Raw genomic sequence first — 24,476 nt, 5'->3', positions numbered from 1 at the left:
CAGGAACTCTGTCATCTGCACGCCCAGGGTCCAGAACAGGGCCTGGCACCTCACAGGTGCTCAGGAAATATTTGCTGGGTGAATCGAATTGCTTGCGATCCCCTTCCATCTGACCTCTGATGACTCTTTCACAACCCCCCCTTCATGCCTCTCTCTGCTGCCACTCTAGCCAAGACCCTAATCTTTGGTGATGCCACCTGTAGGCACTCAGGTGTTCAGGCCGCCCTGGAGAGTTGTCTCTTGGACCACACTTCCGTTCACACTCCTCCCCTCTTCAAAACATTATTATCATCACTATCATTAGGACTCTTATTTGATGAAGACTGAACCCATCACATTGTTGGATTAAAAATCCCCCCTGTGTCCCAAGGTTTTTATGATTTCGTTTCATAGATGGGGACACAGAAGCTCAGAGAGGTTAGTGACTTGACCAAGCTCACACAGCTACTAAGTGGCAACACTGGGATTTAAACCCTGGACAGTGTGATTCTCAAGGCCCCCACTCTAGGCCACTGTGTCCTTCTATAGAGCTCAGCCCTAGCTACCATCAAACTGAAGCATGCATCAGAACCCCTGGAGGCCTCATTAAAGCACAGATGCCTGGGCCCCAGGCCCCGAGCGTGCGATTCAGAAGGTCTGGGGCACTGCCTGAGACTCTGCATTTGCTAACACATGCCCAGGTGAGGTTGCTGCTGTGGGCTCACGCTGTGAGAACTACCGACCTAGAAATATGGTATCTGTGGTTTCAGGAGGTTCGTGGAGCTCCTGTAGCCTGTCACGCACTTCAGGCAGTGGGAGGGTCCGTGGACCACACCTGAGTCTCAGTTCCTGCTCCCTTTGCAAATCTGACTCTTCCTTAATAAAGTTAATTATCCGACCTTGAAACATACCATAGCTGACACTCCAGGGAAAGGCTTCTGCTTGTCTAGCGACGCACTGATAAATATAGGGTCCGGAGCAATTTTTCTCAGAGGTTTCGTGTCAGTATTTTAACAATCATTGAGCACAGCCTTGGGAGTCAATTACAGAACTAAGACAGTTTTTTTTTCCCCTAAAACTACTTGGTTTCCAACTCCTAAAACTTGTGGACATCTTATACTGATGGGTCCAGAAGGTTTTGACATAGTTTCCCCCAAGTGTGAGTGGTGCACAGAATTTGAAATCTTGTTCCAGTAAAGCAGATGCACTGGTGCTTCACTCCTCCTCCTCCTCCCCCTCCTCCTGTTCCTGTTCTCCCTCTTCCTCCTCTTCTTCTTCCTCCTTCCCCAACTCCTCCCTCCTCATCCTCTTCCTCCTAAAACTCCCTCCGCCTCCTCCTCCTTCCCCCTCCTCCTCCTCCCTCTTCCTCCTCCTCCTCCTCTTCCCTCCTCCTCCTCCTTCCTCCTCCTCCACCTCCCTCCTCCTCCCTCCTGCCCTCCTCCCTCCTCCTCCCCCTGTTCTTCCTCCTCCTCCTCCCTCCTCCTCCTCCTGTTCTTCCTCCTCCTCCACCTCCCTCCTCCTCCACCTCCCTCCTCCTCTTCCTCTCCTCTTTCACCAACTTCCTCACTGAAGCGAGTCAGCCTAGGATCCAAATCCACAGTTGGAGCCCTGCCTGCTGCCAGCCTTCCTCCTCACCCTCCCGTGTGGCCAGCAGCTGGGAACCTGCACTGGCTGGCTGGCCGCAGGGGTGGGGGGCCTGGGGGGCCGGGACCCTTGGGAGCTTGCCTGTCTTCCCCTCCCCACCTGGCAGAGGCCCGTGTCCTCCCAGGCCATCACAGTGATGGGGTGGAGTTGTCGCTGACCCAGCACGGACCAGTAACAGGCACTGGGTCCTCAACACTGCCACCCTCCGCTGGCGCCCACCATACCTGGAATAAAACAAGACTCCCTCTCAGTCCAGCCCCTGCCACCCTCGCTGACCCCACCTCCCCCGTGCTCCCCCTCACTCCGTCTGCTCAGCCACGCGGGCCTCCTCGCGGCCCCCAAGTGCAGCAGGCAAGGCCCATCCCAGGGCCGCTGCACGGCCGCTCCCTCCTCCCCAGAGAGCTGCACAGCTAGTTCCTCAAGTGATTCAGGTCTCTGCTCAAAGGCCACCTTCCCAGACACCTCCACCAAGGCAGCCCCTCCCAGCCCTCTCCCCACACCCTGCTGTCCTCTCCCACAGCACTAGTCATCACCCGCAGCGCTGTACTTGCTGTGTGTCCATTATTGTACGCCTCTCTCACCAGAGGGCAAGGAGCACAGAGGCACCAGGACCAGGCTTGGGCTTTGCTCACCACTGTACTCCCAGTGCTGGATTCACAGGAGACGCTCAGTAAATCGCGAATGAATGAATGAAAGAATGCTACCACCAGTGGAGGAGACCATGAGTACTAGCTGGATGATTTTACACCTATCCTCCCACCCATGCTGCAAAGTAGGAATTACTGGCCCTTTTTTAAAGTAATGATGGCTCAGCTAAGTGAGGAGACTGAGTTACACAGGGTCACACAGCAGTAAGGGGACCTGGGCCAAGAATCTGAGTCTGTGTGACTCCAGGCCCATGGATGGGTGGTCGGCTGGATGTAGGTGAGGAAAGATCACAGGAAGGGGGCTTCCCTGGTGGCGCAGTGGTTGGGAGTCTGCCTGCCAATGCAGGGGACGCGGGTTCGAGCCCTGGTCTGGGGGGATCCCGCGTGCCGCGGAGCGGCTGGGCCCGTGAGCCACAATTGCTGAGCCTGCGCGTCTGGAGCCTGTGCTCCGCAACGGGAGAGGCCGCGATGGTGGGAGGCCCGTGCACCGCGATGAAGAGTGGCCCCCGCTTGCCGCAACTGGAGAAAGCCCTCACACAGAAATGAAGACCCAACACAGCCATAAATAAATAAATAAAATAAAATAAAATAAAATAAAATAAACCATCTCAGCCATACCTTTAAAAAAAAAAAAAAAAAAAAAGATCCCAGGAAGAACCAGTCCCGTGGTGATAGAGGGCAGGTAGGAGGTCAGAACTTGGGGTCAGGCAGCATGGGCTGGCTGTTGCATGGGGTCTGGGGGTGCCTCTAGAGGGAGACTGAGGGCCGAGGCAGGGCCCTAGGTGGACCTCAGGACAGGACTTGAAGCAAAAGCTTAGTCCCCCAGAATGGGGAGGGGGCTTGTAGAGACTGTCTGGGGGCTAGGGCTGATCAGGGTGGGCTAGCCCCAAACCTTTTCAAGCCCCATACACATGATTTATGGAGCTGGGATGCTGAGATGACCCTGCCCTGGCGGGATGGGTTTGGGCAGGACCAGCGCAAGAGATGGGGTGTCAAGAGATGGATGTCAAGAGATGGGATGTCAGGAGAGGCCAGGGCTGGGGTCACAGACCCTGCTAGTGGATGGTCAGCTCCTGGAATTGCCAAGGGGTCCCAACGGAGACGACGGGAATTAGCACAGAGAGGAAACAGTGCTGGGTCTGCCAGGATGAGACAGGGACATCTCCCTGGGAGGCAGAGAGGAAAGACCAAGATGAAGCAGCTCAGAATGACCTGATTGGGACTTGGGATTTGTCCCAGATTCAAGCCTAGGAAACTGTGGGCAGAAGTAGCAGGGCCCACAACAGCAGCCTGGCTGGGGTGGAAGGCTGCCAGCCTCTCCTGCACCTGCTCCTGCATATACACAGCTGCCTCAGTTTCCTCATCTGTGGGATGGGACAGTGATCCAGCCTTGAAGGTGGGGGGGGTGCCCTAGGACATATGAGAAGTGCCATCACGGTTCCTGACCCACAGTAGGTGCTCAGACCACGGTGGTCCTGCAGCTTCCCTCGGGACCCTTGGGAGGAGAGCATCCACTTCCCTCCAAGAAGCCCCTGTGGCTCCCTTCTGGGAACTCCCATTCCTAAAGCAGAACAGAAGTGGGGCTCAGGTGTCAGCTCCAGGTCTGTGCTTGAGACTCAAAGCGAATAAGGTGTGATCCTGCCTCATAAGTCCCATGCCTGGTGGAAGGGGCATTTGGGCAAATAAATGATGACACTGAGTCCCTTTGAATATATTCAAGATATGCAAACCCCGCCCCTCGGCCATGGATTCAGTCCTTGACCACCTTCAGTCACTCGGAGCCAAGGCCACCGAACGAGGGGCGTGACCCAGTTGAGAAACTCTGACAGCCGTGGTCGCAGGCTCTGGAACCAGACCTAAGTTCCTCCCCTGTCTGGGAAAGCACCCTGACTTCTCTGGGCCTCAGTCTCTTCTGCTGTAAAGTGTGTACCCTCCTGGACCATGTGGCTGGTGGCGAGGAGGAAATGAGATTAAACCCATGAGCCCCGTGCCTGTTCGGCGGTCAGGGCTGTTATGGTTCCCAGACTTTCTTAGGAAGTGAGAGGCGTGAGCCCCCCGGTGGGCACAGAGGTGGGGGAGGACAGGGGAGTGCATGAGCACGGGAAGAGGAGGGGCGGTGTCACGCCAGCAGAGCCTCCTCCACTGCAGGGACACTCTGGGGACACTGGTGTCCACAAAAGCAGGACAAGCCTGCCACCCAGTGCTGCTAGGTGCCACCACAGCAGCTGGGCCAAGCAGCCGCCTTTCCTGGCTCCACCGTGTGTCCCCCAGCCCGGGCCTGGACCTGGGAACCACAGTGGCCTTTAGGTCTCTGATGACCCAAGGCTGCCACTCTCCCCTCCTCACCTGACAAATCATTCTCACACCTGGCTCTTCAATCAACTCACAAGTCAACAGGGGGGCTTGAGACTCCAGGTAGGAATCCCAGAAGGTGCCAAGAAGGTCCCCTGTGGCCGGAGTGACTCACAGGAGGAAATAACTGAGGACCCAGAGCGGCCACGGGCAGAGGACTCGACGGAACATCAGGCACCCGTAAAAATGATGATTGTGAGGACTGGGGGCTTACGGGCAAGGCGTCAGTGATGCTCCGTCAGAAAGGCAAAGAGCCTGAGGACGACTTTCTGCTGGGTCCATCCTTGCTGTTCATAGGCATTTGGATTAGGTGGAAGAATGGTTCACGAATTCCCCTTTTATACTTATACTATTATATTATATATAGTTATATACACATATACAAAATATACATATATTTCACTATTATGTTCCTATATAATTATATATTCTATATTTTATATTACTTATTTAATTTAAACTTTTTAATTTTTATTATTATTTTATTATTACTACTACATTGCCCAGCACTGTCCTAGGACTTTGAGACACGTTACCTCACTAATCCTCACACTGCCCTGTGACCTAGGAACCATCATTTCCCCCACTTTACAGATGAGAAAACTGAGGCACAGAGAGGTGAAGTAATTGGTCCAGGGTCATAGAGCCAGGACGAATCAGAGCCAGGATTTGAACCCTGATCCTGGCCCCGGGGCCTGGGCTTCTAAGCCACGATGCCATAGAGGCTTCATGGTCTTACAAGTTTCTTCAGGTCATCAATACAAATACTGGAGGAAAAGATACTTTCTTGAAAAAAAAAATTTTTTAAAGGTCTACCAAGAAATAGTTTCATACATCTCCTCTTTATTTTTTTTTTTATTTTTATTTTTTTTTAAATTTTATTTATTATTTATTTATTTATTTATTTATTTATTTTTGGCTGTGCTGGGTCTTCGGTTCGTGCGAGGGCTTTCTCTAGTTGCGGCAAGTGGGGGCCACTCTTCATCGCGGTGCGGGGACCGCTCTTCATCGCGGTGCGCGGGCCTTTCACTATCGCGGCCCCTCCCGCTGCGGGGCACAGGCTCCAGACGCGCAGGCTCAGCAGCTGTGGCTCACGGGCCCAGCCGCTCCGCGGCATGTGGGATCTTCCCAGACCAGGGCTCGAACCCATGTCCCCTGCATTAGCAGGCAGACTCTCAACCACTGCGCCACCAGGGAAGCCCACATCTCCTCTTTAGTCATCCTTTATAAATAGTTTTATATTTTTAAAAGAGAGAGAGAGAGGGGAAAAAAAGAGGGAAATCTCCACCACTGACAGGGCTGGTCCACGGATTTGTGGAGCGAATGCTGACTTCTGAACCTCTGCTCTCTGTCCTCTTTCTCTCCCTTGTTAGGATCCTGTCCCCATCTTCAGCCTCTCCTCTTCCTAGTTTTTAAACACTTGTTCTCAGGAAAAGTCCTGATCAATGGATCAAAAAAGAGTGATAGCAAGTAAGGCTTTAAAGGTGGAATTTCAGGCAGAAGGAGGGAGGCAAGGGAGAGGAAGGGAACCCTGGGGTTTATTGAGCACAGACACGGTTCCAGATACGTTCTCATATTCTCTTATGTGAACCCTGCTGCCAACCTATGGAATGGGCACTACCCCCATTTAAAAGATGAAGAGACTGAGGCTCCCATGGGTGCGGGGACTTGTCTGACGCCACCCAGCTAGAAAGTGGTAGAACCAGAACTCACACCCAGTCTCCTCGACTTCTTGTGTGGAGTTCAATGTGTGTTCTCTGAGCTCCTGGAGTGAGACCAGCACATGCTGGGAGCGGGGGCGGGGGACATGGGCAGATGAATGTGACCCAGCTCCTGGCCTCCAGCAGATTGGGCTGCACTGGAACCTCATGTCTAGTGAGGCTTGTGTGTCCAGACTCCTGGTTCAGGCTGGGCCAGTCCTGGCTTTCAGACTGTTGGAATATTACACACCCAGCAAAAGGATTCTTAAGAAGACAATGCTCTCCACTTGGACACTAAAAAAATTAACAAAGGAAGGAGTGAGCATATGTCAAAAAAAAAAAAAAAAAGAGGTGAGATTCAGTGTTTTAAGTGACTCCATCTTGGTTAGCTGTGTGACCTTGGGCAAGTTACTTAATCTCTCTGGGCTGTTTCCTCATCTGTGAGACGGGTTGATGCCTTGGCTCAGGCTACTCCAGAAGGCTGGGAAATAACATAACAGGTATGTAAGCAATCTGTAAACTGAAAAGCATTTCACTACACAGATGATATTACACTTTTCATAAAGAATTGTTGATTGCTTTCTGAATTTCTCCTGTAAGTGCTAAGGGCTTGATCATTGGACTATGAGAATCTGAGAGTGGGCTGGATCTCGGTAACACTCATAGGGGCTCAGAAACAGGGAAGGAGTGTTAATCCTCCCCCACACCTGCTCCCCAGCTCCCATTATCAAAATGCTGATAACCTCTCCTTGATATGCTCCCCAATGCAGCAGGCATATCCTCCCATTTTGTAGTCAGCTAAGGTTGACTTGCCCAGTATCTCTCAGCCTGTAAGCATCAGAGTCCAGACACACCAGATTCTCAGCCTCTTTCTACACCTCCCCCTGCTCTCCCCACCTCCCCACCCCCACCCCCATCCTTCACAAGGATGAAGACAAGAAGCGAGGCTGGCGTGAAAAGACAGCCCAGCGGCTTAGGATCAAGATCCCAACGAGCAAAGACCTCGTTTATAAAACCAAAGAGAGTCCTGAGGAAAGTTAATTGGAACGAACGAAATCCCAAAGAATTTAGCACTCAATTTGAGAGACTATTTTTGGCTGAACCAAGATGAAAAGACAAAAGTAAGTGCACCAAAACTGAAGAGAAACTAATTTGGAAGACATAATAGGGAGCAAACTTCTCAAATTTCCTCAGAGCCCGGGAGACATGATTATTCAGGAAATAATTAGATGCTATCCTGGGGGTAATGAAAGCTAAAAATGAAGAGGAAAGAAATTGAAAACTGCCAGAAAGGTCATGGGCTGCTCTCAATATTTTTTTCCTTTACAGATTTGAAGATGCAAGAACTAATCTGCAAAAGAACAATAGAGCAGTACAAACTACTCAGAGAGGAAATCGAGTTGGGAGAATCTAAACATCTCGCCCATCTGTTGGGGATGACCCTGCTGGGAAATGCAGAGCCAGCTGTGTCCTGAGCCTTAAAGGGTGGCAGTCCCTTCTGAAGGTGGCTGGAGGTGCACAGAAGCATGACACTGCCCCAAAGCTGAACTGCCCCCCGGCCTGAGGGGTCAGCACGCTTATTTTGTAAAGAGCCAGATAGTACATATCTTCAGCTTCAAGGGCCCGATAGTCTCTGTTGCAACTACTCAATTCTGCTGGTGTAGCATGAAGGCAATAGCAGTATGTCAATAAGTGGGTGTGGCCATGTTCCAATAAAACTTTATTTATAAACACAGGCAGCAGGCTGGATTTGGCTTTCGGGTGACAATCTATTCCATCCCACCTGAATTACCACACATGGGCTTCCTATGTGCAGTCTAATCCTGCTTCTATCCACACAAAAACATTGGATATTAGAAGATGCTTTCTAAAACCTAACTAATAGTAATAATAATGATGATAAGAAGATAGCTGCTAGCATAGAAACACCAAGTATTTAGTATATACTAGTCATGGTTCTTAGCACTTAAATAACACCTACTATCTTCACAACAACCTTTATGAGGAAGGTACAGTTTTAGAGATGGGGCACTGATGCCCAGAGAGGTGAAGTAATTTTCCCAAGGTCACACAGCTGATGAGCGTCAGAGGCAACATCTGAACTCAGACAGCCTGACTTCAGAGTCCATGCTCTTAGCCACTATAATTTACTGCCTCTAATATGTTTGGCTCCAGATTCTTCAGAAGCTTCCCACAGCCTACAAGATTAAGTCCAAATTCCTTAGCTCAGCACACAATGGCATCTGTGACTTGGTACATCTCACCTCTCCAGCCTTATCTTTCTCCAAGCCTCACCCCTGCCCCATGCATAGGAACCGCTTGAAGAGCCCTATATTCCCATTCATCCTTTATATTCCCTCTATATTCCCTATATTCTCTTCATTCATGCTGTTCTCTCTGCCTGGGATTCTCTTCTCCTGCACTAACACCTATTCTACCTTGCAAACTCAGCACAAGTGTGACCTCTAAACAGGTGTCTATTCCAGGTTGATCAAGTCACTTCCTCTCTTTGAGTCCTAGTTTCAATGCCTGTAATTGGTGGAAGGTAGTAGAATGGCTGATTCCCCCCAATAGCCACTAACACTTTAGGATAAATTAGCCTATCTGATTAGCTTAGTTTCCTAGGAGCATCTTAAAGGAATGCAATACAGAAGAAATAAATTCAGGTGTAGGGGAGAAAAAGATTGTATGTCATATGACTCAATTTATGTTGAAAGCTTTGATTCTACCAAAGTCTGAAGTGCAGCTCTGCTTGGCTGGGAGGCTGATGACTTGTTTCTCCAGCCCATATTCTTCCAGGGGACTGAGCTCTGTCACACTGGGCTCTGAGCTCTTTACCTACTTAAGGGGAGCAACTGCTTCACTAGAATCCAGATTCCTTAACTCTAAGAATAGTGCAATTTTCCCAACCCCATACTGCATAAAGAACTGCACTTGTCAGGCTAGGCAGCTTGATTAAAACATCCGTTCACAACACCAACTCCTTCTGCTCTAATTCCAATCCTCCGAGGAAACTTTGACCTATAAATTGGTTTTCATCCATTCAAATCTGATTCAAATTATTCCCCAACGCACTACTCAAAACTTCTTTTTATTCTTTCACCCATTCCTTCATTTCAAAGTAACTTTGAACTAGGAGTTTTAACTCTGATTCATTCTAGCATATTATCTTTTCGTCCCTCTATCCATCTACCCTTCTTTCCATCTCTTCTTCCACCCATCCGATCTCCCATCCATTCTCCATCCATCTATCCTCTCTTCCATCCATTCTTCCATTCATCCTTCCATCCATCTTTCCATCCAACCTTCCTTCCATCCCTTTCATCCATTAATTCACTCAAAATTGGTTGGGTGCCACTGTAAGCTATGCCCATTATTGGGGGCTCAGTAGTCAGTGGTGAACCCAGCAGGGAAGGACTTAACCTCTTGGAGCTTACAATAGAATAGGGATGACAGACAGGAACAAATACTTGTCCTCCTTCTGCCTGAGCATCTCCCCTCCCCTGCCATTATTTACAGGAAGTGATGGGTCCTGTTTCCTGGGGGTACCCAAGGTCCTGCCCTGCCCAACCTCACTTTCCCTTACCTCCTCCCCTACATGTCTCTGTGCCTCAATGGTCTGCATCTGCTCCAGCCCCAGGGGTAAGACCATTGCACTTCCCTTTCTAGGCAAATTCCTCATGCCCCTCACTTCAATCCTCTTCATCTCATTCTTTCCTGCCCTCTGCAGCCCCTTGCCTTACTATTAATTACCCCAGTAATTACCACCCACATTACTGTCTATTTGATGTTCATATCCAACAACTACCTCTCTGGTCTGAGCCACTGAGACTCTGGTCTGGACCACTGCAGTAGCCTCCTCACTCATCTCTCTTGCTGCCCTGCAGTCTTTCTCAACACAATATCCAAGGTTCTCCACATAAAATGCCAGTCAGATACTAACATTTCTCTGCTCCAAACCCTCTAGTGGAGCCCATTTCACTCAGAAACTGAAGTCCTCACACTGTCGACCCAGCCCCACGTGATCTCTGATCTCTGACTCTCCTGCTGCCCTCCCCACATCACTCCACGCCAACCATACGTCACTGTTTCTCAAACACGCACCTACCCCAGGGCCTTTGCACTTGCTCCTGCTGCCCTCCCCCCATCACTCCACCCCAACCATACTTCGCTGTTTCTCAAATACACACCTACCCCAGGGCCTTTGCACTTGGAATTCCCTCCACCTAGAGCCCTCTCCTTTCAGATCTCCCATGGCTCACTTTCTCCCTTCATTTGAGACTTTCTTAAATATCCCTCATCAGCAAGGCTTTCTCCGACCACCACCAAAGAATAGCATCCCACCGGTTATCACTCCCTATCTCATTTCCCTGCCTTATTTTCTCTCATGACATTTTCTACCACTGTGCACATAATATATTTTTTATCTCTTTGTTGCTGTCTTCCCCCATGAGGATGCAAACCCCTGAAAGCAGGGGCTTTTTCTGGTTTTGTTCACTGCTGTACCTGCAGCATCTCTCACAGTGCCTGACACAAAGTAGGGGCTCGATACCTCTATGGAATGAATGAATGCAGGAATGAATAAATGCCCCCCTCTCTAGTCAGTCTCTCCCCTCAGCCTGCAAACACATCCAAGCGTCTACTTTTAAAACAAATGAAACAAAACAAAAATCTCCCCTTGCCTATTTAGCTTACCATCTTTGTTTTTCCTTTCATCACCACCCAGATGCAGAACTCTTTTTTCCATAATTGCTATCAATGTGCACGTACAGTTTGGAGTTCCCCTTTCTCAACTCACCATTCCCTGCATATGCTGACGAATTTTCTAGATTCCAGGTGGCTTGGGGCAGGGCTTCCCATGTTTCCCCAACTCTGGATGCACCTCCCAGCTTTTGCCACATCCTTGCACTCCCTTTACACTCTTCAATTCATTACCTTTCTTTAAACAACTCATCTATTTATTTAAGTTATTTAAAAAGAGATCTTATAATGCTACCAGAAATAGGAAATCAGTGTGACTCTCCATAATTACAATGCAACTGTAAAAATGAAATAAAAACAAAAACAAAGTGATTAAATTCTAGATGGAGGTTGTCACCTGCTGGGGGCTCTGGGCTGCAACGTCCCTCACCTCCTTTGCTCTTTGTGGAAAGAGAGCTCAGGGAGTGTCAGAGACACATCAGGGACCCGGGGCCGTCACATGGTGACTACTGTTAACACTGCTGCATTGTATCCTGGAAGTTTGCTAAGAGAGTAGATCTTAAGCAATGTGTTAATTACCTTGTAGTAATCATTTCACAATGCGTACGTATATCAACTCAAAGCGCTGCACACTTTAAATATACACACTTTTATTTGTCAATTATGCCTCAATAAAGCTGGGAGAAAAAAAGGACCCGGGAGTTCCTTCTAGTTTCTTCTAGGTTCTCCCCACCTTCTAGTGGAGTCATCAGGACTGGAGGACCCTGGAGATGCACTGACATTCTCAGCGTCACTCAACGGCATTTAATGTCCCTGAATTCATGGCACTTAATGTCCTGCCTGCCTTCCCCCTCCCCCAATTCAAACTCATTTTCTGAGCGAGGCATAAGCCTCCCTTTGGAAGATTCTAGAATGGTGGAAAGGGAGCTGGGCTGTGAGCCACCCCGAGGTCAGTCCTTGCCCTGTTCCAGCCCTGCACACAATCTCAGAGAACGCACTTCTGCTCTCTGGAACTCGGTTTCCTCACCGCTGAGAGCAGCGGCTGATACGGAGGATTTTTGACATTTATAATCCGTTGAGACCTTATGTCTATCATTTTAGTGATAAATTTAATATGCCACTAAATTAATACATCACAACTCACTTAACCCCACTATGGAACATTCATATAGTTTTTGGCCTTTCACAGTTCTAATTCCCACTGCTATAAATATGTTGTTCCCCTCATAACAGCATTTTCTCCTATTTCTGAATTATTTCACAGGATAAATGTCCAGAATTGGTATTCCTGGAACAAAGCATGTGGGTCTAATCTTCCTTGGCCAACGGCCCTCCCACAGGCTCAGACCACTTCACAACCACACACATAGTGCCAGGGAGTGGCTATAGGAAAGGGCCATAAATGTTAGCAGCAAGAATATCTGGAACCCTCTTGAGACATCTCAGACAGGTGGGGGCTTTAGGAAGATGTGAATTTAAGGGGAAAAGGTGGTCCACCTTCAGGCAAATCTTTGATGTGGCTCAAAGCCAACCCCTTGAAAGCCTCAGGGGCCTCAAACCCTCTCCTTCTTTACCCAAATCTTGGTTCCTCCTTCTTCCCAGTTCTCTGACGCCTAAAACGAGCAAAAGATTTTGGAGAAAGAAACATTACCCCCTTGCTTTTCCTCCTGTGGACCTGTCACATCACTCCCTTTCCGCTAATGAGGAGGCCTACAGCCCTGGTGCCTCTCACACCCACCAGGATGGGAATCTGAAACTGCACCCGAAACTGGCACCCTTTGAGATCACTATGGATGTTTGGGAGTATCTTATTCTTAGTTCTGAAGAAGGAGGTATGTTTTTTCTACATGATTTCTCAGCTTCACCCAGGAGCATATCATACTATGTCCCCCATGAGGGACATGTGTCAGCTCCCTGTGGGCAGGGGTTTGTATCTGTCTTGTTCACCAGTGCATTTCCTGCATCTACACCAGTGCTGGGCACAGAGCAGGGGTTCAGCACATATTTGTGTTGAATGGGTGTTGCCCCCAAGTTCCTCCACTTTGATTTGCGTCTGGTGTAGGAAGTGGGGTAAGGCCATTACAAATCATAGCTTTCAGCCCCAAAGGGCAAGACAATGTTCTAACAACATGACAGCTTATGGAGAAATATGGTTTTTCTAGTCTGGAGAACTTCAGGATTATTCAAGTTCAAATCCAGACTGTAAATAAAGTGAAGTCATTAAGAATTTTTTTTTTTTTTCCCGCACTGCACCACATGTAGGATCTTAGTTCCCCAACCAGGGATTGAACCCGTGCCCCCTGCAGTGGAAGCATGGAGTCCTAACCACTGGACTGCCAGGGGAGTCCTGAGAATCAGTTTTTAAGAAGATGATTAGAAGTGTTTCTTTCTCTCCTTTGAGAAAGGGGACACTCATTCTGAGGAGAGAGGGGAAAGGGAGAGAAAATGAGAGGGGGGGAAAAGAGAGAGAAAGGTGAAAGGGAGAAGAGACAGATAAGAGAGGAGAATATGTGACTTGATGAACAAATGCAATCTAAGAAAAAGAAGTAAAAAAGTTTCAGACCCATGTTGAAAACATTTGTTCAATAACTCAGTTTAAAACACTGGCAGGGAAAGGTAAAACCAGCTTTTAAAAATCGTTTTAAAGTTGATTAATATTAGGTTTCTGAGTGTGTTCCAGGGTGATGTACCTAGAGCTGCCCCTGAGCCCTGGGTCCTGCCATCAGGAACCTGGGCGCAGCAGCCAGCCGCCAGGACAGGGAACCAAAACCAGGGCCAGGTCAGGACCCTGGAGAGCGCCGCGCCGGCAGGAGGCGGGGAGGCGCTCAGCTTGCCCAGCAAATCTGGCCAGGCGGGGAGAAGTCTCCTTCCCCCAAACCCCTTCTGAGGATTAAGGACTGGAGATTTCCCCTCCTGGCTGAGGCCTTGTGCTAACCAGGGATGCAGACTCTGAAAAATGGAACCTCGGAGCTGAAAGTGGTTTTCACGGGTCTCCCTCTGAGAGTCTAACCTCGGATCCAACTACATCACCGATCACCCCACCTCATTGCCGACTTCTGGGTCCTGTGTGTACTTGATTCTAGATGCCACTGGTCCCCTACTCTGCCCATATTATAGGTGAGAAAACCGAGCCCCAGAGAAATGAAAATGAACTACCCCAAGCCATCCTGAGATGATGTCTCACATTCTAAAGGGGAAGCAGATGTGCAAAAAAGATTTGGGGGGCTGCTGCACTATGACTATTCCTCAGAGGGCCGCACTGGATCCTTCGGGGTTCCTGCAGGTATCCCTATCCAATAGCCCCGGACCAGCGGTGCACAAAGACTCTAGGCTCCAAAGTTCTTCGTATTTCTCTTTATCTTGCTTTCCCTCTTTTCCCATCAGAAAGCCTACAACGGAGAAGCTACTTAAAAACCAACAAATGGTTTACTTTCTTTGAGTCAGAGTCATTGTGCCTGTCCTGACTCCTTGCCGGCTGGACAACTTATGAGCTCCCACGTTGCCAAAATTTTCTTTGGTTCTGGTCTGGATAAAGCTTAGTCCCTTCTGGGGCTCATCCCTGTGTAGCTAGTCAGCGGCGAGTGCAGGAGAAGCTGTGAGGCCCTGGTGACTACAGCAATGCCAGAGAGCTGGATCCTGATGCCAGCTCTCTGAAGCGAGAATCACAATATGGCTTGCAGAGAGAAAATGCTCAAGGTCAAGAGCAAGTACACAGTTCTGTGACCCAGAGCTGGGGACAGGGACTGCTTCAGAGCCTGGAAGAGAGAATCACGTCTCAAAGCAAAGCCATCACTACTCATCTTCGGGGGTCTGTGGGATGCTTTTGAGTGTCTGGCCCTGGGTCTTATCCCGAGTGTATGTTATGAGAGGCATAAAAATGTAGTCTCCTGTCCCCAAGCATCCCCTCATCTATGCATGATGAAGTCAGAAATTCCACCCTTGCAGATGACAGTCTTTCTTTGGGGTTGGGTATTGTTCTTCTCTTCGTGCTCATTCAGAATGCAGCTAGCACCTCAAAGGTGAAAGACTTCCAAGGTTGCTCTCTAGCCTTGGGTAGTGGGGTAGTGCACTAGTCAGGATTCTCCAGAGAAACAGAACCAATAGGAGAGATAGATAGATAGATAGATAGATAGATAGATAGACAGACAGACAGACAGACAGATATCCTAGATTTTATATACATATATATATATATACACATATATAATCTATCTATCTATCTAACCACTCGCGGGGCTTTTAAAAACCCCAGGGCCGAGGCCACGTCCCCAACCACAACATTACATCAGAATCTCTGGGGATGGGGCCTAGGCCTCAGTAGTTCTGAAGCTCCCCAAGTGATACCAATGTGTATCCAAGGTTGAGAACCACAGCTCTCCTGGGAGAGCAGAGCAGAACCTTAACCACCTCTGTCTCCACTGAATGGAGCCCAGGACACGCCCACAGGATGCAGTATGTCAATGCCTGTTGCACTAGTGGCAGTTAGGCTGGGCTCCACAGCAAAGAAAACTCACAGCATCTAAGGCTTATTGCAGGAAAAAGACACAAGATAGGAACAGCGTGACCTGACATGCAGCATGATGACTATAGTTAACAGTAATGTATCGCACACTTGAAACTTGCCAAGAAGGTAGATCTCAAGTATTCCCCCCCCCACACAGAATAACTATGTGAGGCAAGGGGTATGTTAATTAGCTTGATTGTGGTAATCGTTTCATACTTCACAATCATTTCTCACAATGTTTTGTATATCTAAACATCATTGTGTACCTTAAATGTACCTTAAATGTACACAATTTTTAGTTGTCAGTCATTCTTCCATAAAGCTGGGGAAAAAGGATAGTAGCAGCATTAAAGGAAGGATGTGTATCACAGCCAAAGGCTGTCTCACAGCAAGGGAGCCCAAGAGGCCAGGTGAGGCTTCCCGTGTCACACGGACAAGGCACAGCCATATCAGATCAGCGACCACTGATGTCTACACATGGGATATTAGAAGCAGGAGGCTCATGACGGGGTGTAGACCAGAGCTTCCCATGCCCCACTGGCCGGGCAGGCATGCTCTTGCCAGGTAACCAGGCTGACAGCAGAGTCCTCTGAGGGGCTCTCTGAGACCAGGTACACATCACTGACCCCATTATTAACCATAAACACTGTCGACAAGCTGGTGGCCTCGGACCCGTGGTTACAGATCAGTGCCCTTTATGCCTTGACCAGGGCTCAGTGCCAGGCAGGTACCCCTCTTACCTCAGCAGAACAGCCCAGGGCGACCCCAGGCCTGCTACAATCCCCCCACACCGTACCAGTAAGATAAGTCAGCCTGCTTTTCCTTAAACCTGATGCTCCAAGTGTGGCCTGGACCCCACAGCATCGAGGTGACTGGGGAGCTTGTTAGAAATGTAGAAGCCCAGGCCCCCCACGCCGCCCAGACCTACTGCAGGAGATCTGCGTTCCCATAAGACCCCCGGCGAGTCCTATGCTGAGGTCGAGGCTCACGGTCTGAAAGCTGACCACACTCACATCACCCTCTCTTCCTACCTTGCAGGCCGGCTCTGCACCCAGCACTAAGACCAGTCTGATCTGCCCCAGAAGAGGGAAGCGGCCCTCGTTGTGTCCCAGCCCTGAGCCCCCCCGCCCAGGTCAGGCAGAGCGATGTCTCCATTGTGGGCAAGTCCACAGCCCGCTCCTCTTCCCCGGGACCATCATTACTGAAGGCCAGTGACCCTGTGCTGGTGTCCAGGGTCGTTTGGGCCCAGGGGACCGGAGGGCAATGCCATCACTGCCCTTCCTCCCCCTCCACCACCACGTGAGTTCAGACAGGGTCAGGTTAGAGTTGCGGCTGGTGCAGCCTTGAACAGGAAATCAGTCTGCCCGATGGACTGTTACCACTACTCCTCACGACGGCCACAGCTGATGTTGAATAGCCACCTTAGAACCATCCGACCACTAGCCAGTATTTATTTGGGCATTTACTATGTTCCAGGCTCTGTGTCGGTGGCTTTAGTCGCATCAGCCCATTCACTGCACCAGGCTATACAGCAACGGTTATCCCCATTTTACAGAGGAGGAAACTGAGTCTTAGGCCAGGTGTCTTGTCAAGGTTACCCAGTGCCATGACCTGGACTCAGGTATCTGATTGCAAAGACCCCACTCATAATTCTGACCTTACTCTTCTTTGAGAAATGACCCCTCCAGTTATGCTGGGGTTACGGGAGTGAACACAACACATATAATCCCTGCCCATGTGGAAGCTGCAATGGAGAGGGAGGATGGGGGGTAATTTCTGAGCATGCACTGTACTTTGCTTACATCCACTCAATTGTTTATATGACCACCCTAAAAGGTAAAGGACATTGTCATCCCCATTTGGCACACTGAGGCAGGGCTCAGAGAGGTTAAGTAACTTTCCCCAGGGTCACACAGCTGGGTCCAACAAGGCATGGAAGGGGCAGGTAAAGAGCCCACTTATGGTGCCTCGGTGACAGCTGAAGGGCTCCAGGTGTGGATGTGAGTATTGGGGCTTTTCCAAACTGCCCTGACTCCTTGCCCCTTCCAGAGCTGGAGTCCTCTGAATCCTGCCAGAGGAAGGCTAGCATCCTCCTTGCCATATTCTGGAATTCCTAGAGGCAGTTTCCTTGTCCCTAGTTTGCTGTGTGGCTTTGATCTCTCTGAGCCATCATGCCGCCTACCTGGCAGGGTCAGTGTGATGATCATATCGGACAGACCATGGAAGAGCGTCAGGAAGTAGGGGTGCCAACACATGTCAGTTACTTCTCCCAAACATCAGGATGGCAGTGAGGTCATGGGAGATCCACACCCCCCACCGGGAGAACCATTAGCTGATAGGGGAACGTGCCAACAAGTGGCCCCAGGCCCAGAGATGCAGTCCCTCTGGACCCAGCGTTGGTTTTCCAGTGTCTGTGGCCCCCTGGGTACTGCCCAGTGGGGCTCAAGGGGCAGAGGCCCTTCCAACACTAGTGCAATATTCGCCTTGGCCACATGAGGGCAGCATGCACCCACGCAACGCACAGCTCCTGGCACAGCAATTCTGGGGCAAGGGGCTCTTACTGCTGCTGCCGCGGGAAGTGGGTGCTGAGCTCATGCACAGAAAGTGGGGAGAGCCCTCCCCACTGTGCCGACCCACTCTACTCTGCCCAGTGTTCCTCTTCCCTACCCTCTGCTTCACAGATACCACCAAGTCCTCTCTGTAATGTAAGTGCTTAGTTTAAGGTTTAAAGACACAAGCTAAATATTCTCCTATCACTTTCCATTCAGCCATTTTTTTACTGAAAACCTGCTTCATGCCACCATTCTAGGTGCCGGGGACTCAGCAGTCACAACCCAGACAAAGATCCCTGTTCTCACTGAGCTCATAGTCTAGTGCAAGTTATTAGCTGACTCCCCCCACATATTTTATTACGAAAAATTCCAAACATGCAGAAAAGTTGAAAAAATTGTACAGTGAACACCCACAGACCCAACACCTTTATCACATATCTATCCACTTATTTCTTCCTCTATTCATCTATCCAACTTTTTTTGTGCATTTCAAAATAAGTTGTAAATCTCTCTCTGCTCTAAAGCATGACTAGAGTTCATGCTCTTTTAAAGGTAAAATTAATACATAGTTAAAAGGCACAGATCTTAAATGAACCAATGCATGAGTTGCAAAAAGTACACACTTGTGTACCCAAATCTAATCAAGGCATAAACCATTATTTACTGCCTTTTATTTGTTCCGTAGCTCTGGGCTGCTTATTTAATAACCTTTCTGGTTTAGTTTCCTCAGGTTTTTTTTTTTTTTAAAGAATAAACTTGTCAAGAGCATGAAATGAAATGATATACAAGAGTCCCTGGACCATGATAAACACATGGTTACACAGGCATCCTGTCTGGCATGGAATTCACTATCTTCTAGCTGTGTGACTTTGAGCAAGTTGCTTAACTTCTCTGAGCCTCTACGTCCTCCTCTGAAGTCAGTCATAAAACTAACTTTTTAGCAATGGTCTCAACCATAGCTGAACACTAGAATCACCCGAGGAACTTTTAAACATAACCTACATGTCCTGATTATTTGGTAATGTATAAATATACTTTCAGTGTAGAATAGTAACTAGAGTTAGGAGAACTGAGTTCAGGTAACTCTTCTGCAGACCTGGGCAGACCTTTGGTAAGAGGCACATAACGTCTCTGGGCCTCAGGTTTTTCATCTTTAGAATGGCTGCATCATGGGCTTGTTGTGAAGTACAGGTGAGCTAGTGGGTATGAGAGGAGGCTGGGAGCTGTAAAGCGTTCTACACTTATGAGACATCATTACTTAGGAACACTGGAGTCAGAAAGGACCTTCCAGATCTTAGTTTGACAGAATTAACTTGTTTCAGAGAAGCAGAACCAAGGCAGAGGGAAGAATCAAACTTTTTATCACATCTAAGTAAATTCAACCTGGCCCAGATGATACCTCAGACCCCAGGGGGTGCAGTGACTCCAAAAGCTCATCTCCTCCCTTCCTCAAGCAGCCCTTCCTAGGAGACATCAGTCTCTTTCTCTTTCCTTTATTGTCTGCTTTACATAATTAGGAACTTATTAGAAACTCCCATGTTTTCCACTGTGTAGACACAGAGAAATGAAATTTGTGGCACATGGACATTTACTACCCACTCCTGTGCCCCAAACAGACATTAATAACTGATTGCTGAACTTTTTCCCACTGAGTTCACGCTGCCTTAGATGCCTATCCCACAACGTACTCAAATAGACATCCCCAGATAATCAGTGTTGACAGCTGAAATGAAACCTCTTTGCTATTTTTCCTGATATGAAATTTCACAAGCCAGACATGCTCCCCTGAGCCTGACACAGAATGAAAAAGTCACCCACCAGTGCCTCAGAATGGTGATTGCATGATAAGTACTTGTCATTTCACCTGGAAGCTAACACAGGTATTTGTTACTGCAAAGGTGGCAATTTCTGGGACAGAGCCAGATCAAGAAAAGTTGAGATTGTGTCTAGAGAGCTCATGGTACCTAGGAGAGAAGGGGGTTGAGGGTCTCGCCATGCCAACTGGCCAGAGCAGGGCAGGTGTGTCTGGGGAAGTACCGACCTGCGGGTGATGGGGAAGAAGGCAAGCCTGGAAGGTGGGATGGGGCAGGTGAGCCAGTCCCACCCAGGTGAAGGCAGAGCAGCAAGGAGAAGGTGCCTGGTGGATGTCCTAGCAGGTGAGACACAGCCACCTGGGAGCAGGTGACGGGCAGGGATCCAGGTGGCTGGTAGTCAGTTGGCACTCACTGAGCGTGGAGGTGTGAAGGAGAACAGGAGAGAGTGGGGTACCCAACAGGGGCTTGGCTCCAAGAATGAGGCTTCATTCAGTTCAGCAGCAAACGAACACACAAGGTCAGGGAGGCTGGGTCATCCATGCCCGCACCCTGGAATCAGCAGTCAGCTCGGGGCCATGAACTCATCCCTCCGTTGCCCTTATTGCTCTCAAGGTGCCCCGGCCGCCAGCCTGGGGAGCTTCCCCGAGCAGCTCTCTCTGGCCCAGCAGAGCTGCACAGACGTTGCTCTTCTGTCCTCGTCAGCAGCTGTCAGAGCACATTTGACGCCGCAGCGTCATCCACGCTCCAGGAAGCCGGTGAGGCCGGGCGCTTCGGGGAATGGCCAGATGTAGTGATGCCTTAGATCTCTGGAGGATATCAGGGGACTTGTGTCCTGGCCAAAGCAGTGGAAGATGGGATTGGGTGGGTTTCCAGAGGAAAAAAGGAAGAAAAATCTACTTGAATGCCACCACCTTGATTGCACTGGGCCTTCTAAACACGTCCTAAACCGAGTAAGAGCCGAGATCCCTCCGTTCTCATCCTTCATTCTGTGCTTAAGTTGCTGTGCGTTACAGAGGAAGTCACTCTGGGCCTCAGTCTCCTCATCTGTGAAACGAAGACAGTTACACTCGCCCTGACGAATGGGGCAAAAATGAGGCTCAGATGTGAGCGAGCTGTTCGGAGAGCACAGAGGGATGGACCAGGAATGACAAACACATGTTCTCTCGGGTGTCACCTCTGCTTGGTAGTGGCTGCCTGATCATCACTGTGTTGAGAAGGATTCTGAAGCTGAGGCCAAGCCAGACCAGAAAGCATGCTGTGATTGCTTAGCTATGTCTGCCACGGGGGCAAGATGGGAGGGCACTCTCTCCTATGCTGTCTATCTGCCATTTTTGACCTAAATGCTTGTAAGGTATCATTATTGTCATTTCTTTTTTAGCCCACAATCAAAACCACTCTGAGAAGAGGCCAATATGCAGAATTCACAACTCAGAGTCAGTCCCAGGGGCCCCTTCTGGGCAGTGACTGGGGAGATGGCAGCCCTGCTTCCCTGAGTCATATCACACAGCCATCCCACCCCTACTCCTGCCTCATTTCCAGCTATGTCCCTTCTTCATTCCAGTTAAAAAAAATTTTCAGTTACTGTCTATCACACCATGTACTTTCAGGTCTCAGGACTTGTCCTTCTGCCTGGAGTGCCCTTTCCCTCCCTGCTTGGCAAACTCCTATGCATCCTTCAACACCCAATGTCCATGACAGTTCTTCTGGAAGGCCTCCCTGTCTGATACCCCCTCTCCCAGGCAGAAGTAGTAGTCGCTCTCTGGGCTCGAAGAGCTCTCCATTTTTGCTATATTAGAATGAGACTGAAGAGGCCAAGCTGAGCTGGCTTGATGTGGGCATCCCCTGGCCAGGCACACAGTAGGTGCTTGGCTAGTGTAGGGATCTGCACCATCACCTTCACCCCACTCACCCAAGACTGGCCATGTGTTCAGCTTTCAGAACTCAACACAGGCTCCCTCCTGTCTGTTTACAAGCCCTTGATCCCCGTTTGGCTTGGCCCATGTTCCCCCAGACACCACAGAGCAAGGCCGTACCGGGGGAGCCGCGGGATGCTGTGTCCCTGTGTGCTGGGGGTGTGCAGGAACAGAGGGGCAGTGGTCACGGACGAGCCAACCGGGAGCTCCAAAGGCCGCCCGTCGCCATGGAGACAGGGCCCTGTGGCCCAGCCAGGCCCGGGCTGGTCAGTGAATGAATAAACGTGGCCCATTTTTCTGCCTTTGTTCGGAGCCTCCCTGGGGCTTCCTGCTGTCAGCCCCAGCTGTGGGGAAGGCGGAATTTGCCTGATATCGTGGAGCCGCCGCCTGGCAGCGCCGAGCCTAGCCTGGGCTGCCCCACGCCAAGATTCATGCCCAGCGAACAAGCCCCACTTTGTTCCTGTGGGAAAGTCCAGCCCCTCAGGAAAGAGCCCTGTCTCTGGCCGGCCCCTGGTCTGGGGACTCAGCGAGGCAAACAAAGCTCCATCCGCTGGCGATGATGCACAGGCCCCAGGGCCCACCTCCACGCCCAGAGAGACCAGCAGACCTACTCAGGGAGGCAGAACTCGGGTGCAGCCCTTTCCTACTCCTGCGGGAGGATGAGATGTGAGCCACCGGTTCCAGGTCTCCCCTACCTGTCCCTGCCTCTGGTTTCAAAGTGAGGGCTGTGGAAGAGGCAGGTGGGCCTGGGCGGGAAGCAGCGTGAGCAGAACTCAGCTGGTACGCACGTGAGGCCAGGGGGAGGCTGGCCTGGCCCAAACCCCAGCCTGAGGTTGAGGCCCAGTGGATGTGCAGACGCTCCCGCCTGTGCCCCAGTGCTGGGTGGAGTCCTGATCCTACCTGTGTCCACACAAGCGGCCTTGGCCTCATCACGCCACCTCATCAGCCTCAAGACAAGGCTGCTGACCCTGGCTGCCTCCTAGGGTGTCACTGATACTGGCAGTGATAAGGAGCAATTTGATGTAGTACTGCACCTGTGCCAGGCCCTCCTCAAAGGGCGTCCTGTGGGCTATCTCATTGGAAAGGTTCTCACCACGAGAACTCACCAGGCCAGATGTCCACAGGGAACAACGGGCAGGTAAATGAAGGAGTGCGGGGCCCAGGGAGGGGACAGCAGGGACTGGCAACTGTGGGTCCTCAAAGATTCCCCGTACCACCTGGTAGGTCCCCAACGACTCAGTGCCTACAACTGTTACCACGCGGCAATGTGGGTCCAGCCTGGCTGGATCTTCTTTCTATCTATCTATCTATACTGGGTCTTACTTGCAGCAGGTGGGCTCCTTAGTTGCAGCACATGGGCTCCTTAGTTGCGGCATGCGGGCTCCTTAGTTGTGGCATGAGAACTCTTAGTTGCGGCATGCATGTGGGATCTAGTTCCCTGACCAAGGATCGAACCCGGGCCCCCTGCATTGGGAGCACGGAGTCTTATCCACTGCACCACCAGGGAAGTCCCCTGGCTGGATCTTCTGACTGTCCTTAGAGGAGGTTGGAAATTTGGATTTTGATGTGAAATACATCAATTTGTAAAAATGCAAAACTAAACAGTATGTCATTTTACATCTAAAGTAAAACTGTGCCTAAAGCGTGGGGATGATAAGCACAAAATTCATCATAGTGGTGACCTCTTGGGGGTTGGGAGCACAGACTGCGAGCATATCCAGAGGGCTCAGTAGTCTTGGGGTTGGTCTATTTCTTAAGCTTGGAGGTGGGTATGTGGATATTTATTACATGAATCTTTACACCTTATATAAACATCATATATTTTCTTTGGAATGCATGACACGGACTCCATAATAAACTATTTTAAAACCACCTGGAGACCAAATAAAAGCTACTTGGAGGCCACGTCTAGTCCCCAGGCCTCCTGTCTGTGACACCTGCCCTGTAGCTCAGGTAACATTATCCCCATTGCACAGATGAGGAAACTTGGACTCTGAGTGTTTAAGCTACTTGTCCAAGGTCATACAGCTCCCACGGATTGTGTGGTTTGGGTTCTCCCAGAAGCAGAGCCTGAGACAAGTGTTTGAGGGCAAGTGGTTTACTGGGAGGTGACCCCCAGAAACACAGCCGGGGAGTAGGAAGTGAGACAGGGAAGGAAGGTGTTACTTCCCCTGGCACCTCTGGCCTGCTGTCGGGAGGGCAGAGGGGCTCTGGGGCAAGAGAGAGCCCTCAAGAAAGGGATGCAGGGCTGGGAGGTAGAAGTCAGGCAGGTGTGCACGAAAGGGGTCGGGGTGGGAGGCTACAGCAGGGTGCCGACGACAGTGCTGGGAAACCCAGGTGGCTGGGTTTCCTACGCTCTGATGTCACTTGCCTGCTCAAATTCACTTGCTGAGTAGCTCCCTACCCCACAGCTGCTGAACACGAATCTTGTGCGGGGTCGGAGGGGTGGGGAGGTACAGGCAGACGTGGTTTTAAGACGATCCCATATAATCCTCATCCACTAAAATCTTGGCCGAGGAGACTCTTTGTATCCTAGGCTGCCACTCACAGCTGCCGCCACACTCGCCTCCCACCCTTGCCTTCCTGCCCCTGTCTCAGCCCCCTAGGGTACAGCCCCCTCAACCTGCCCAATTATTCTCCAAGAAACAGCCGGCCCAGGAAATGCAATGC

Source organism: Balaenoptera acutorostrata, chromosome 10 (genome assembly GCF_949987535.1).
Source record: "Balaenoptera acutorostrata chromosome 10, mBalAcu1.1, whole genome shotgun sequence".
Classification (NCBI taxonomy): Eukaryota; Metazoa; Chordata; class Mammalia; order Artiodactyla; family Balaenopteridae; genus Balaenoptera; species Balaenoptera acutorostrata.
The sequence above is the reverse complement of the archived record's forward strand: the minus strand, read 5'-3'. Positions refer to the sequence as shown.